Source organism: Schistocerca cancellata, chromosome 3, assembly GCF_023864275.1.
Source record: "Schistocerca cancellata isolate TAMUIC-IGC-003103 chromosome 3, iqSchCanc2.1, whole genome shotgun sequence".
Taxonomy (NCBI): domain Eukaryota; kingdom Metazoa; phylum Arthropoda; class Insecta; order Orthoptera; family Acrididae; genus Schistocerca; species Schistocerca cancellata.
Genome location: NC_064628.1, coordinates 867,389,134 through 867,405,818, shown reverse-complemented (window position 1 = coordinate 867,405,818; position 16,685 = coordinate 867,389,134). Strand labels below are relative to the sequence as shown.

At 41.7% G+C, this 16,685-nt stretch overlaps 1 protein-coding gene across 1 annotated transcript in view; it reads left to right on the top strand.

The window, feature by feature from the left end:
• LOC126175921 (hemocytin) overlaps positions 1–16,685 on the top strand; it is a 486,280-nt gene that overhangs the window by 172,078 nt on the left and 297,517 nt on the right. The gene's annotated exons all lie outside the window — the stretch shown is intronic.

Below are 16,685 nucleotides of genomic sequence, written 5' to 3'. Positions count from 1 at the left end.
ATTGACTACTGCAATATCTCAGCTGGGATACTGTAAACTGCATCCCGAATTCTTTGTTTTAACTCGTCCAGGGCTCTTGGTCAAGTCGTGTAAACTTTGCTCTTGAGGTAGCCCCACAAGAAAATAATCACAAACGGATAAATCTGACAATCTATGGGGCTAGGGAATGTTACTGAATAGTGAGATCACATGGTTGCCAAACAAGTCTCGCCACTGATTGCCATGCAGTGTGTGATGTTGCTCGGTCCTGTTGAAACTAGACATCTTGAATGTTTGGAAAGTTGTTCAATGCAAGTGTAACGAAAGTTTATAACATCTCCATGTAACAATCAGCATTGATAGTTATTGTGTTTCCTTGTTCATTTGCAAAAAGATGTTGTTGTTGTTGTTGTTGTCTTCAGTCCTGAGACTGGTTTGATGCAGCTCTCCATGCTACTCTATCCTGTGCAAGCTTCTTCATCTCCCAGTACCTACTGCAACCTACATCCTTCTGAATCTGCTTAGTATATTCATCTCTTGGTCTCCCCCTGCGATTTTTACCCTCCTCGCTGCCTTCCAATACTAAATTGGTGATCCCTTGATGCCTCAGAACATGTCCTACCAACCGATCCCTTCTTCTGGTCAAGTTGTGCCACAAACTTCTCTTCTCCCCAATCCTATTCAATACTTCCTCATTAGTTATGTGATCTACCCATCTAATCTTCAGCATTCTTCTGTAGCACCACATTTCAAAAGCTTCTATTCTCTTCTTGTCCAAACTATTTACCGTCCATGTTTCACTTCCATACATGGCTACACTCCATAAAAATACTTTCAGAAATGACTTCCTGACACTTAAATCTATACTCGATGTTAACAAATTTCTCTTCTTCAGAAACGCTTTCCTTGCCATTGCCAGTCTACATTTTATATCCTCTCTACTTCAACCATCATCAGTTATTTTGCTCCCCAAATAGCAAAACTCCTTTACTACTTTAAGTGTCTCATTTCCTAATCTAATTCCCTCAGCATCACCCGACTTAATTCGACTACATTCCATTATCCTCGTTTTGCTTTTGTTGATGTTCATCTTATCTCCTCCCTTCAAGACACCATCCATTCCGTTCAACTGCTCTTCCAAGTCCTTTGCTGCCTCTGACAGAATTACAATGTCATCGGCGAACCTCAAAGTTTTTATTTCTTCTCCATGGATTTTAATACCTACTCCAAATTTTTCTTTTGTTTCCTTTACTGCTTGCTCAATATACAGATTGAATAACATTGGGGATAGGCTACAACCTTGTCTCACTCCCTTCCCAACCGCTGCTTCCCTCTCATGCCCCTCGACTCTTATAACTGCCATCTGGTTTCTGTACAAATTGTAAATAGCCTTTCGCTCCCTGTATTTTACCCCTGCCACCTTCAGAATTTGAAAGAGAGTATTCCAGTCAACATTGTCAAAAGCTTTCTCTAAGTCTACAAATGCTAGAAACGTTGGTTTGCCTTTCCTTAATCTTTCTTCTAAGATAAGTCGTAAGGTCAGTATTGCCTCACGTGTTCCAGTATTTCTACGGAATCCAAACTGATCTTCCCCGAGGTCGGCTTCTACTAGTTTTTCCATTCGTCTGTAAAGAATTCATGTTAGTATTTTGCAGCTGTGGCTTATTAAACTGATTGTTCGGTAATTTTCACATCTGTCAACACCTGCTTTCTTTGGGATTGGAATTATTACATTCTTCTTGAAGTCTGAGGGTATTTCGCCTGTTTCATACATCTTGCTCACCAGATGGTAGAGTTTTGTCAGGATTGGCTCTCCCAAGGCCGTCAGTAGTTCCAATGGAATGTTGTCTACTCCGGGGGCCTTGTTTCGACTTAGGTCTTTCAGTGCTCTGTCAAACTCTTCACGCAGTATCGTATCTCCCATTTCATCTTCATCTACATCCTCTTCCATTTCCATAATATTGTCCTCAAGTACATCGCCCTTGTATAGACCCTCTATATACTCCTTCCACCTTTCTGCTTTCCCTTCTTTGCTTAGAACTGGGTTTCCATCTGAGCTCTTGATGTTCATACAAGTGGTTCTCTTATCTCCAAACGTTTCTTTAATTTTCCTGTAGGCAGTATCTATCTTACCCCTAGTGAGATAAGCCTCTACATCCTTACATTTGTCCTCTAGCCATCCCTGCTTAGCCATTCTGCACTTCCTGTCGATCTCATTTTTAAGACGTTTGTATTCCTTTTTGCCTGCTTCATTTACTGCATTTTTATATTTTCTCCTTTCATCAATTAAATTCAGTATTTCTTCTGTTACCCAAGGATTTCTACTAGCCCTCGTCTTTTTACCTACTTGATCCTCTGCTGCCTTCACTATTTCATCCCTCAAAGCTACCCATTCTTCTTCTACTGTATTTCTTTCCCCCATTCCTGTCAATTGTTCCCTTATGCTCTCCCTGAAACTCTGTACAACCTCTGGTTTAGTCAGTTTATCCAAGTCCCATTTCCTTGTATTCCCACCTTTTTGCAGTTTCTTCAGTTTTAATCTACAGGTCATAACCAGTAGATTGTGGTCAGAGTCCACATCTGCCCCTGGAAATGTCTTACAATTTAAAACCTGGTTCCTAAATCTCTGTCTTACCATTATATAATCTATCTGATACCTTTTAGTATCTCCAGGGTTCTTCCATGTATACAACCTTCTATCATGATTCTTAAACCAAGTGTTAGCTATGATTAAGTGTTGCTCTGTGCAAAATTCTACCAGGCGGCTTCCTCTCTCATTTCTTAGCCCCAATCCATATTCACCTACTACGTTTCCTTCTCTCCCTTTTCCTACACTCGAATTCCAGTCACCCATGACTATTAAATTTTCGTCTCCCTTCACTATCTGAATAATTTCTTTTATTTCATCATACATTTCTTCAATTTCTTCGTCATCTGCAGAGCTAGTTGGCATATAAACTTGTACTACTGTAGTAGGTGTGGGCTTTGTATCTATCTTGGCCACAATAATGTGTTCACTATGCTGTTTGTAGTAGCTTACCCGCATTCCTATTTTCCTATTCATTATTAAACCTACTCCTGCATTACCCCTATTTGACTTTGTGTTTATAACCCTCTAGTCACCTGACCAGAAGTCTTGTTCCTCCTGCCACCGAACTTCACTAATTCCCACTATATCTAACTTTAACCTATCCATTTCCCTTTTTAAATTTTCTAACCTACCTGCCCGATTAAGGGATCTGACATTCCACGCTCCGATCCGTAGAATGCCAGTTTTCTTTCTCCTGATAACGACATCCTCTTGAGTAGTCCCCGCCCGGAGATCCGAATGGGGGACTATTTTACCTCCGGAATATTTTACCCAAGAAGACGCCATCATCATTTAATCATACAGTAAAGCTGCATGCCCTCGGGAAAAATTACGGCCGTAGTTTCCCCTTGCTTTCAGCCGTTCGCAGTACCAGCACAGCAAGGCCGTTTTGGTTATTGTTACAAGGCCAGACCAGTCAGTCATCCAGACTGTTGCCCCTGCAACTACTGAAAAGGCTGCTGCCCCTCTTCAGGAACCACACATTTGTCTGTCCTCTCAACAGATACCCCTCCGTTGTGGTTGCACCTACGGTACGGCCATCTGTATCGCTGAGGCACGCAAGCCTCCCCACCAACGGCAAGGTCCATGGTTCATGGGGGGGTGCAAAAAGATACGGTCCGATAATCCCATGTGATGAAACACCTCACCATACTGTCACTTTACTACCATGTAAAAGGTACTCTTGAATGTCATTGGGATTTGTGTTTGCCCAGTAATGGTAGTTCCTGTTTATTCACATAACCTGTGAGATGAAAATGTGCCTCATCTGACATCCACAACTTTTTTAGAAATTCATTGTCATTGTTTATTTTTATCATTTGTTGACAGAATCCTAATCGTAACCAGTAATTGTTGTCCTTCATTGTTGCACCATCTGTAGTTTGAACAGATGAAATTTTAAATCAAGATGAAGAATTCTGTGAACACTCTCCTGGGACATTCCTACCACTGCTGCTTGCTTATGAATTGAATGCCGTGGGCTCCGTAAGACAGACTTGCGTACAACATCAGTGTTCGCTGGAGAATGCACACTTATTGGTCATCGTGTTGGTTTCTTCTTGAGGACAGATCCAGTCTCTTCAAAGTTATTGATCCAACATCTTATTGAATGTTTTGACGGAACAGCATCATGATGTCCTAAATTATAAAAACATCAAAACTCCTTCTGTGCCACTACCAAACTATCACTGTTTTTATAAAACATTTTTATGGCTAACGCATGCTGTTGTCTGTTCCACTGATCCATGATTATTGAAATGGTGGACTGTTTACTCGCTAACTGTCATGAACCTGCAGTGCTGCCACCTGCCCATGGCTGCCACTACTCATTTCAAACATTCCCGTTATTCTGTGTCACCCAGTAGAAGTGTAGGAGCTGTCTGAATATGAACTGTCTGATAGTTTTTCTACATTGTGTGATAAAAAATATCTGGACACCCCCAAAAACATGTGTTTTGCATATTAGGTGCCTTGTGCTGCCACCTACTGCCAGGCACTCCATATCAGTGACCTCAGTAGTCATTAGAATCTTGAGAGAGCTGAATGGGGCACTCCGCGGAACTTACGGACTTCGAATGTGGTCAGGTGACTGGGTGTCACTTGTGTCATATGCCTGTACATGAGATTTGTACACTCCTAAATATCTCTAGGTCCAAGGTTTCCCGTATGTTAGTGAAGTGGAAACATGATGGGACACGTACAGCACAAAAGCATACAGGCCAACCTTGTTTGTTGACTAACAGAGACCACTGACAGTTGAAGAGGGTTGTAATCTGTAATAGGCAGACATCTATCCAGACCATCTACAGGAATTCCAAATTGCATCAGGATCCACTGCAAGTACTATGACAGCTAGGCAGGAGGTGAGAAAACTTGGATTTCATGGTTGAGCAGCTGCTCATAAGCCACACATTACACCGGTAAATGCCAAATGACGCCTTGCTTGGTGTAAAGATTGTAAACATTGGACAATTTAACAGTGGAAAAATGTTGTGTGGAGTGACAAATAATGGTACACAGTGTAGCAATCTGATGGCAGGGTGTTGGTATGGAGAATGCCTGGTGAACGTCATCTGCCATTGTGTCTAGCGCCAACAGTAAAATTTGGAGGCAGTGGTGTTATGGTGTGGTCATGTTTTTCATGGAGGAGACTTACATCCCTTGTTGTTTTGCATGGCAGTATCCCAATACAGGAATACATTGATGTTTTAACCACCTTCTTGCTTCCCAATGTTGAAGAGCAATTTGGAGATGGCAGTTGTAACTTTCAACACAATCAGGCACCTGTTCATAATGCGCGACCTGTGGCAGAAACGTTGCATGACAATAACATCCCTATAATGGACTGGCCTGCACAGAGTCCTGACCTGAATCTTATAGAACACCTTTGGGATGATTTGGAACACCAACTTCATGCCAGGCCTCACTGGATGTAGGTTGCTTGCTATAATAATAAGTCTTAAATTTACCATTAGTGAAAGAAATATTAATTAAAATTTCTATCTGCTGAGTAAGTGGCTATTTGTTCTTCACAACTTACTAATTTTGTAGAAATGTTTCATTTTTATCAAGTTCTGTTGAATTACTGAACTTTGACTAATGTATTTTTGAAACATATGTTCATTGCAGATGGATTGATCATCAGTAACTTGCAAGAATTGTAGAATGTTGTAGGGTATTTTGGATTACCTTAGTATATCCCTGTCTCTCACTAAGATATTTGTATCACTTTCTCATAAAAAGGCATCTAAGGCTACAAAACATCACTGTACTAAGAACTATGGGGAGAGACATTAATTAAATCTTTGTGAGGATTAAGAGTGCTAACAGAATAGATACCAACCCCAAGTACAAATGTTCACACTGTGCAACTGTTAGTTGTCTTAAGCAATTTAGGGAAATCATGGAAAACCTACGGTAACAATCTTGATGGATCACTTTGTGGGGAAGAAATGCAATTAGGCTTCTTACGAACCCACACTGCAGACAGTATGGTCACTCAGAATCTGCTATTCTCTCAAATCTATGACAGGTGATGAAAAGATTGACTTGAGTTGCCAGATAATAGTATTGATCAGCAACTAGAGGACTCTGTTGACAAGTGATCAGCATTTGAACTGGTGGTGTTGGTCTCAGGCTCTGCAGTTCATAAGTACTTAGTCCAGAGCTGAAATTCATAAGAGTATAGCTGTGCTGATGTTAAGTACACTCACATGTATACTGCGGCTATGATTGTTGAAGGCCCTTCTGACACATGAGTTTCTGGGACATCAGTATCCTGGCTACTGCGAAAGTGTATTCAGAGTAGTGAACTGAGAAAATACAAAGAGTGGCATCAGGCCATGTGACATGCCCAGATACTTTTGCAACTACATAGATAGTGTCATAGAACTGAGGAAGAGAAAGTAAATGAGATGAAATCAGAGACAGTGGTTCAAATGTAGGCCAAAAAAATGAAGACCAAATGGAGGTCAGGTCATAGTTTTACTACAGAGGAACTCAACAGGGGGAAACTTCAGATGTAAGATTAATTATAAACAAGAAGATTAAAAATATGTAGAAGGAATCTGAGACATAATAGCAAGACTTGCTTTAAATAAATAGAATACATTCTGTAGAAATCATTTAAGTCTGTGCATTAACATGCTCACATTCTTATGGAGAGGTTGAATAGCTCCATGAAAAGTTAATAGAATTTAATAAATTACAAGCCCCACTAGAGCACTGCAGGCATTGGCACCTGCAGAAATTTCCCTGGAGAGGTGGGGAGGGGTGCAAGACTCCAAAATAGCTATTTTTGATGTAAATAAGTTAGTCAATTTCAAGACATGTAATGCCACAAATGCTAAATCCAATTGGTGACACAAAATACATATTATATCTCAGAGAATTCGTGGTTATCCACTCATCAGAAATCACTCCTTAAGGTCTATGAAGATTCTGTAATGTATAAAAACTGTTTACTCCAGATTCCAGAGAAATGGTGGGGTGGGGTGGGGAGGGGAGAGTGTAAATGCCTCTCTTACCCCCCCCCCCCTCCCCTTAATCCGCCTCTTCCTTGAGGATGCTTTTGACTGCAAGAAAATACAGGATCAAAAACTGAAGAATGATTAGATGTGATACCAGAGCATGTCATTTCTCATTTTCATTATCATTGCTTCTACTAGTTATAATATATGTGTCATCAGTGTACATGATGACGTTTACACCCTCTGATAATCTTATATCAGTTATCTAAAGAATGAAAAACAGTGGACCTAATACTGACCTTTGAGGCACACTGTGTTTAACTTGTTGGAAGCTAGAGCAGGTATTTACAATTTTTCGTATTATATGTTTTATTTCCACATGCTGTCTTGTGTTTTTCACAAAGGATTGTATCATGTCACCTGCTTTCCTTCTCATGCCATATTGATAAAGATTTTGCTACAGTGTATTATTACATACACAACTGAAACATTTGGGGGGGATCTAGAAACAACCCACAGACTTTGTTTTGTTTATTTAATGCTATAATTATGTGACTCCTGAAATCTGAATTAACGTATTGGTTAACCTTTGGTTACAGAAGGTATTTTAGGCATCATGTAAGAAGTTATTTATACCAGTGAACTGCACCAATATGTCTTTTGTGACTGTTTCTATACTGAGGTAATAGCACTCAGGGGTCTGTAATTTGCAAGGTCATACTTCTTGCATCCTTTGTGCAGATGAATCACTTGACTCACTTAAGGTGTTCAGGGAAACTTCTTTCTTCCATAGGCTAATTTATTAAAAATTTCAGTAACTGTACTAAAGATTGTGAACAGTAGAGGCCTGCTTAATTACTCTTATAGACATGCAATCAAACCTTTATGGATTTTGTGCTTTTATTGTCCTGATTATTTTTGCAATTTCAGTCTCGTTTGTAGGAAAAATGAATAAACATCCTATTACATTTAAATTATTTTCTGTTCTTTTCCTTGATATAACTTTAATCCTATAAGTTTGTCTATTATAATTATGTACTGCTCACTGAAAAAGAAACTGACTTTAATGGAGTTGCAAATTCCTTTCCTTCCTTTCTAAATAATATGTTTCCATCATTTATTTGCTGTTTATTAATCCAGTAAATTGTATTAATCTTTAAAATGCATGACATTGTAGGACATTGTGAGATAATTACATATAGTAAGACCAGAACAACTGCCTCAGAACTGTCTTGTTAAAACACACTGTCAATAGGTCGCAAGTTGGTGCATGGGTTGCCACACTGGACTCTCATTCAGGGGGACAACTGTTCAAATACCTGTCTGGCCATCCATACTTAGATTTTCATGATTTTTCCAAATCACTTGAGGCAAATGCTGAGAGGGATCCTTACTATAGGTCACAGGCAATTTCCTTCTCCATCCATCCATAATCCAAGCTTGTGTTCCATCTGTAATGGCCTTTTTGTCGATCAGATGTTGAATTCTAAACTTACTTCTTCATTTGCAATTAGGCTACATCCAAAGCAACTGAATATATATTTTTACTTTGACTATATTATAATACGAGGGTTGTTTTTTAAGTAAGGGCCGTTTTTATTTTTAAAAAAAGATACAAATACTTTTGTAAAAAGCTCTTATATTCTGATTCTACACACTTTTACCTATTTTTCTACATAGTTGCCTTGTTTATTTAAGCACTTGTCATACCGTACAACAAAGTTTTTAATTCCCTCTTCAAAGAATTCGGCCGCCTGCTCCGACAGCCAAGAGTTCACTGCTGCTTTCACTTCATTGTCGTGGCGCTGCCCGCCAAGATGGTGTTTCAGGTACCGGAAAAGGTGAAAATCGCTTGTGGAAATTCCAAAGAAAGAGTGGAAATTGTGAATCTTCTGTCCTCACGAATCTTTGTTTCGACTGCAGCCACCAAATCATCAGTGATCACAGAGGGCCGGCCTGAGCGTTCTTCATCATGGATGTTTTGACGGCCATTTTTAAACTCTCTAACCCATTTTACCTTCACTCATTGCATTCAAGCCATGAACTTCTGTTAACTAACGATGAATTTCTGCTGCTGATAGGCTTCTCGCGGTCAAAAAACGTATCATTGACCGTATCTCACACGCGGCGGGCGATTCAATAATCATAACATTATAAAGTAGCACAGTGATGCGTACATGTCAGCTACAGAGTTGCAACTTGCATCAGTGTGAACGGGAAGGATGCCGGCAAGTGGCGCGGTAGCTTGTTGCGGCGTCTGCATGAACTACAGGACTATACGCGCGAATGGCCCTTACTTAAAAAACAACCCTCGTATGTGAAAACAATTGCATACATAAATTTCCCTTGACTGTATTATCATCAGGAATAAGTAGGTGCTATAGGTGGTTAAAATAATTGAAAGTAGCATGCTAATATAAACTGACCTCTGTGTAAAACTTCCTGGCAGGTTAAAACTACGTGCCAGGACAAGACTTGAACCCAGGACCTTTACCTTTCGCGGGCAAGTGCTCTACCAATTGAGCTATCGAAGCACAACTCACGAGCCATCCTCACAGCTTCAGTTCTGCCAGTACCTCTTCTCCTACCATCCAAACTTCACAGAAGCTCTTCTGCAACAGAAGAGCTTCTGTGAAGTTTGGAAGCTAGGAGATGAGGTACCAGCAGAATTGAAGCTGTGAGGATAGCTCGTGAGTTGTGCTTGGATAGCTCAGTTGGTAGAGCACTTGCCTAAAAGGCAAAGGTCCTGAGTTCGAGTCTCGTTCTGGCACACAGTTTTAATCTGCCACGGAAGTTTCATATCAGCGCACACTCTGTTGCAGAGTGAAAATCTCATTGTGGTCTCCATGTAGTTGTTCACAAACTAAAAACGATGGTGGAAGAGTAAGTTTGTGACAGTTTTTCTAAAAGAGCCATTTTTATTTCATATGGTAACGTCCAATATATTGTAAAGCAGGCTCCCCATGTATCTCAGACTGAGGTAATAGTTGCTAAGCCTGTGGTTTTTTGGGTGGAGGTTGTTGACGGTTAGTGTGTGACAGCAATGAATATCATTGTTCAATTGGAACTGATGCAGACACTTTTTTTTTTTTTTTCTTTTTTTTCTTTTTTTTTTTTTATGTGTGACTGTCTCAAAGATATAAATAAATGGAATGGATAAAATATTTAATGACTTGAATATTGATTTTGGTATTATGAGGTAGCACTTTCACATTATCTTTAAGATTCTTTTTAGTGTCATAAATTCTTTATGTGTGATAATCTCCAGAATAAGTACACTATATGAAACAGTTGAAAGCTTCAGGAAAAATGCCAGAGTACAGAGAACAGATGATAATTGTTATATAGTGCTTGCGAAGTTTGCAGTTTGATCTTTTTTTATTACAAAGCTGTCTGACTGATCCGTTCCAAAAGCATAGGACTGCTTTCAAAACTTCTTGTTTGGATGCAGGTAAATCTGCAGCACAGCCTTGGGCACCAGCACGTACCCTCCTATGCCAACCTTTTTATGGTCCATCTAGAGGAGACCTTCATAGCCTCCCAAAACACCAAACCCCTAGTCTGGTTCAGATTCATTGATGATGTCTTCATGATCTGGACTCAAGGCCAAGACACCCTATCTTCGTTCCTCCACAACCACAACATCTCTTCTCCCATCTGCTTTAAGTGTTCCTCCTCAGCACAACATGCAACCTTTCTAGATGTTGATGTCCTTCTCTCTAATGTCTCCATCTGCACTTTTGTTCACATGAAACTCATGAACCACCGACAGTACCTGCATTTTGACAGCTGTCAACCCTTTCATCCAGTACAACCCTGGACCGGAACATCTGAACCACCACCTTAGCCAGGGCTTTGATTATGTATAATCGTGTCCTAAAATTGGGAACAATCTACCTGAGATACTTCTCACCCCTCCTAAAGTGATGTTCCATTGCCCACCCAACCTCCACAACATCCTATTCTATCCCTAGGCCACTCCCAATCCCAACCCTTGCCGTAAGGATCATATCCCTGCGGAAGGGCCATGTGCAAAACCTGCCCAATGTACCCACCCAGCACTTCCTATTCCAGTCCTGTCACTGGTTTATCCTACCCTGTCAGGGGCCAGGCCACCTGTAAAAGCAGCCATGTCATTTACCAGTTCTGCTACAATCATTGCATAGGTTTTTATATTGGTATGACTACCAACAAGCTGTCCACCAGGATGAACGGCCAGTGCTAAACTGTAGCCAAGAGCAAAGTGGATCACCCTTTGGCACAACATGCATCTGAACATAACCCACTTGATTTCAGTGGCTCCTTCACTACCCACGCCATCTGAACCCTTCCCTCCACCACCAGCTTCTCTGAACTACGCAGATGGGAGTTATTTTTACAACACATTGTCCACTCCCGTAATACACTCCTGGAAATGGAAAAAAGAACACATTGACACCGGTGTGTCAGACCCTCCATACTTGCTCCGGACACTGCGAGAGGGCTGTACAAGCAATGATCACACGCACGGCACAGCGGACACACCAGGAACCGCGGTGTTGGCCGTCGAATGGCGCTAGCTGCGCAGCATTTGTGCACCGCCGCCGTCAGTGTCAGCCAGTTTGCCGTGGCATACGGAGCTCCATCGCAGTCTTTAACACTGGTAGCATGCCGCGACAGCGTGGACGTGAACCGTATGTGCAGTTGACGGACTTTGAGCGAGGGCGTATAGTGGGCATGCGGGAGGCCGGGTGGACGTACCGCCGAATTGCTCAACACGTGGGGCGTGAGGTCTCCACAGTACATCGATGTTGTCGCCAGTGGTCGGCGGAAGGTGCACGTGCCCGTCGACCTGGGACCGGACCGCAGCGACGCACGGATGCACGCCAAGACCGTAGGATCCTACGCAGTGCCGTAGGGGACCGCACCACCACTTCCCAGCAAATTAGGGACACTGTTGCTCCTGGGGTATCGGCGAGGACCATTCGCAACCGTCTCCATGAAGCTGGGCTACGGTCCCGCACACCGTTAGGCCGTCTCCCGCTCACGCCCCAACATCGTGCAGCCCGCCTCCAGTGGTGTCGCGACAGGCGTGAATGGAGGGACGAATGGAGACGTGTCGTCTTCAGCGATGAGAGTCGCTTCTGCCTTGGTGCCAATGATGGTCGTATGCGTGTTTGGCGCCGTGCAGGTGAGCGCCACAATCAGGACTGCATACGACCGAGGCACACAGGGCCAACACCCGGCATCATGGTGTGGGGAGCGATCTCCTACACTGGCCGTACACCACTGGTGATCGTCGAGGGGACACTGAATAGTGCACGGTACATCCACATCCAAACCGTCATCGAACCCATCGTTCTACCATTCCTAGACCGGCAAGGGAACTTGCTGTTCCAACAGGACAATGCACGTCCGCATGTATCCCGTGCCACCCAACGTGCTCTAGAAGGTGTAAGTCAACTACCCTGGCCAGCAAGATCTCCGGATCTGTCCCCCATTGAGCATGTTTGGGACTGGATGAAGCGTCGTCTCACGCGGTCTGCACGTCCAGCACGAACGCTGGTCCAACTGAGGCGCCAGGTGGAAATGGCATGGCAAGCCGTTCCACAGGACTACATCCAGCATCTCTACGATCGTCTCCATGGGAGAATAGCAGCCTGCATTGCTGTGAAAGGTGGATATACACTGTACTAGTGCCGACATTGTGCATGCTCTGTTGCCTGTGTCTATGTGCCTGTGGTTCTATCAGTGTGATCATGTGATGTATCTGACCCCAGGAATGTGTCAATAAAGTTTCCCCTTCCTGGGACAATGAATTCACGGTGTTCTTATTTCAATTTCCAGGAGTGTAATTGCAGCCTCAACCTATGGTGACATACTGTCTGCACAAACTCTACTCAGTAGTTTCCACCACCTCTGACCTACCATCGCCTCTCCGTTCTCATCTTCCACCCTGTTTATTTGGCATTTTATTTGGCATGCTCTGCCAATGTATCTGCCTGACACTGCACCTACTGTCATTCTAGACCCTGTACACTCCACCAGACAGCGTTCGTCTCTCTCCCCACCTGTACACTACTATCCCTTCCCTTTCCCATTCCGCATCCCATCTAGATTGCTGCTTGCATCCCACGTGACAGTTGCATTCCGGCCCGAGATATTGGAGTTGGTGGTCGCATGGGTATGAGGTGTGCTTGATTGTGTCAGTGAATGGTGTGTGTGTGTGTGTGTGTGTGTGTGTGTGTGTGTGTGTGTCTTTTACTTATGAAGGCTGTGGCTGAAAACTGTGTCTTGTAATTATGCCTGTCTCCAACTTAACATGTCTTCTTTTTTGTAGTTAGCAATCTATCTTTTCCTACATTGATGGTACTAGAAAAAGTTATTTTACTGTTGTTGTGCTATTCATTTTGAATATTTTAGAAGAGAATATGCGTGCTAATGATAAGCTGTTAGCAATCCTGATGAAGTGTAGATTAAATGTATCATACATTTTTGTTGTGTCTGCTACTAGACTGTTATTGTAATATATATATTCCAGCTGTATCTATTAGTTACTGATTTGTAGTGTTCCCTTGACAATGTCTCACAAGGCCATGGTGGATTCACTTACATAACTGTTTTTGTGCATTTGTTTAGCCTTATAAATTGCTTTTCTTGAGATGTTCTTGTGTAGCTTAAGAGGTTGTCTATATCTGCTTTAACAAACAAGGAGACAGTCTTTGGTATATTATGCAAGCTTTCATGTGCTTTGTTGAACTGCATGAATTTCACTCCTCTTAACAGTCTGTGGTAGTCTCTCTTTCTACTCCTGTAGACTTCATATTGGTTTTGCTTTTAATTTTTTAGTACCACATGCAAGAAATACATGGAATGTTTTCACATTTACAAATTAGAACAACCGTCAGTTGTATAGTGGAATAATCTAAATGAATTATATAGTGGAATAATCTAAATGAAAATCTGTGGCATACTGGGAGATAATTTTCAGTGTTGTCATTCCATTATATAACTGCTGGTTGTCCATGTCCATAATTGCGAATACACTTCATGTATTTTATTATGACTGCAGTCGCTGCAGTGCCTATTTCTTCAAACATGCAAGCATGTCCAAAGGAACATGGCATTGCACTTCTCAACAACATAGGCACTGCAGTATTGTATTTATCCAGCGACACCAGGCAAGTGAATTTCAATTGAAATATCTCCCCTGTACAGGGTTAGTGCATGTAGTAGACACATGGGTGATAACATACAGAAGTTTGGGTATGGTTGTGAGTAATACTCAGAGGAGAGTGTAATGGTAGGGCAACCACTCATGATAAGTGGGAAATCCAGTTTCGATTCCTGGTCCAGCACAAGTTTTCATTGTCATCATTCCATTATACAGCTGATGGTTGTCCATATTCGCAACTGTGAATACATTTCATGTAATTCAGGATGGCTGTAGTCACTGCAGTACCTGTTCCGTTGGACATGCGTACAGGTCTGAAGGAACATTGTGTTGTTCTTCTGAACAACACAAGCACAGCAGTACCATACATGCAAGAAAGTTTCAGCTCCTAGCATACTCCTTTAATGTTTGGTGTGATCAGTTCCTTTAAGCCTCATCCCACACTCTTCCTCACAGTATTTCTGTTTGATTGAGGATATGCAATATTTATGTAGCAGCTTTAAGTTGAACAGAAAGCTTCCCAACATTTATCAGTGGATTTTACCATGTACATAATACTCAGTTTTTCTGCTCTAAACAGAATAATTAACTACTACCACAGAAATAAAGTGGAAATTCAGAATTCACCTATACGTCACAGTGTACCACAAAGAAATTAAATAATGCTATCACATATTGATTCCTGAAGAGGGGCAGCAACCTTTTCAGTAGTTGCAGGGGCAACAGTCTGGATGATTGACTGATCTGGCCTTGTAACACTAACCAAAATGGCCTTGCTGTTGTGGTACTGCGAACGGCTGAAAGCAAGGGGAAACTACAGCCATAATTTTTCCCGAGGGCATGCAGCTTTACTGTATGGTTAAATGATGATGGCGTCCTCTTGGGTAAAATATTCCAGAGGTAAAATAGTTCCTCATTCAGATCTCTGGGCGGGGACTACTCAGGAGGACGTCGTTATCAGGAGAAAGAAAACTGGCATTCTACGGATCGGAGCGTGGAATGTCAGATCCCTTAATCAGACAGGTAGGTTAGAAAATTTAAAAGGGAAAATGGATAGGTTAACGTTAGATATAGTGGGAATTAGTGAAGTTCGATGGCAGGAGGAACAAGACTTCTAGTAAGGTGAATACAGGGTTACAAATACAAAATCAAATAGGGGTAATGCAGGAGTAGGTTTAATAATGAATAAAAAAATAGGAGTGCGGATAAGCTACTACAAACATCATAGTGAACGTATTATAGTGGCCAAGATAGACATGAAGCCCATGCCTACTACAGTAGTACAAGTTTATATGCCAACTAGCTCTGCAGATGACGAAGAAATTGAAGAAATGTATGATGGGATAAAAGAAATAATTCAGGTAGTGAAGGAAGACGAAAATTTAATAGTCACGGGTGACTGGAATTCGACATTAGGAAAAGGGAGAGAAGGAAACATAGTAGGTGAATATGGATTGGGGCTAAGAAATGAAAGAGGAAGCCGTCTGGTAGAATTTTGCACAGCATAACTTAATCATAGCTAACACTTGGTTCAAGAATCATAAAAGGAGGTTGTATACATGGAAGAATCCTGGATATACTAAAATGTATCAGATAGATTATATAATGGTAAGACAGAGATTTAGGAAACAGGTTTTAAATTGTAGGACATTTCCAGGGGCAGATGTGGACTCTGACCACAATCTATTGGTTATGAACTGTAGATTAAAACTGAAGAAATTGCAAAAAGGTGGGAATTTAAGGAGATGGGACCTGGATAAACTGAGTAAACCAGAGGTTGTACAGAGTTTCAGGGACAGCATAAGGGAACAATTGACAGGAATGGGGGAAAGAAATAAAGTAGAAGAATGGGTAGCTTTGAGGGATGAAATAGTGAAGGCAGCAGAGGATCAAGTAGGTAGAAAGACGAGGGCTCATAGATATCCTTGGGTGACAGAAGAAATACTGAATTTAATTGACGAAAGGAGAAAATATAAAAATGCAGTAAATGAAGCAGGCAAAAAGGAATACAAACGTCTCAAAAATGAGATCGACAGGAAGTGCAAAATGGCTAAGTAGGCATGGCTAGAGGACAAATGTAAGAATGTAGAGGCTTATCTCACTAGGGGTAAGATAGATACAGCCTACAGGAAAACTAAAGAGACCTTTGGAGAAAAGAGAGCCTTTTGTATGAATATCAAGAGCTCAGATGGAAACCCAGTTCTAAGCAAAGAGGGGAAAGCAGAAAGGTGGAAGGAGTATATAGAGGGTATATACAAGGGCAATGTACTTGAGGACAATAGTATGGAAATGGAAGAGGATGTAGATGAAGATGAAATGGGAGATACGACACTGCGTGAAGAGTTTGACAGAGCACTGAAAGACCTAAGTCGAAACAAGGCCCCGGGAGTAGACAACATTCCATTAGTACTACTGATGGCCTTGGGAGAGCCAGTCCTGACAAAACTCTACCATCTGGTGAGCAAGATGTACGAGACAGGTGAAATACCCTCAG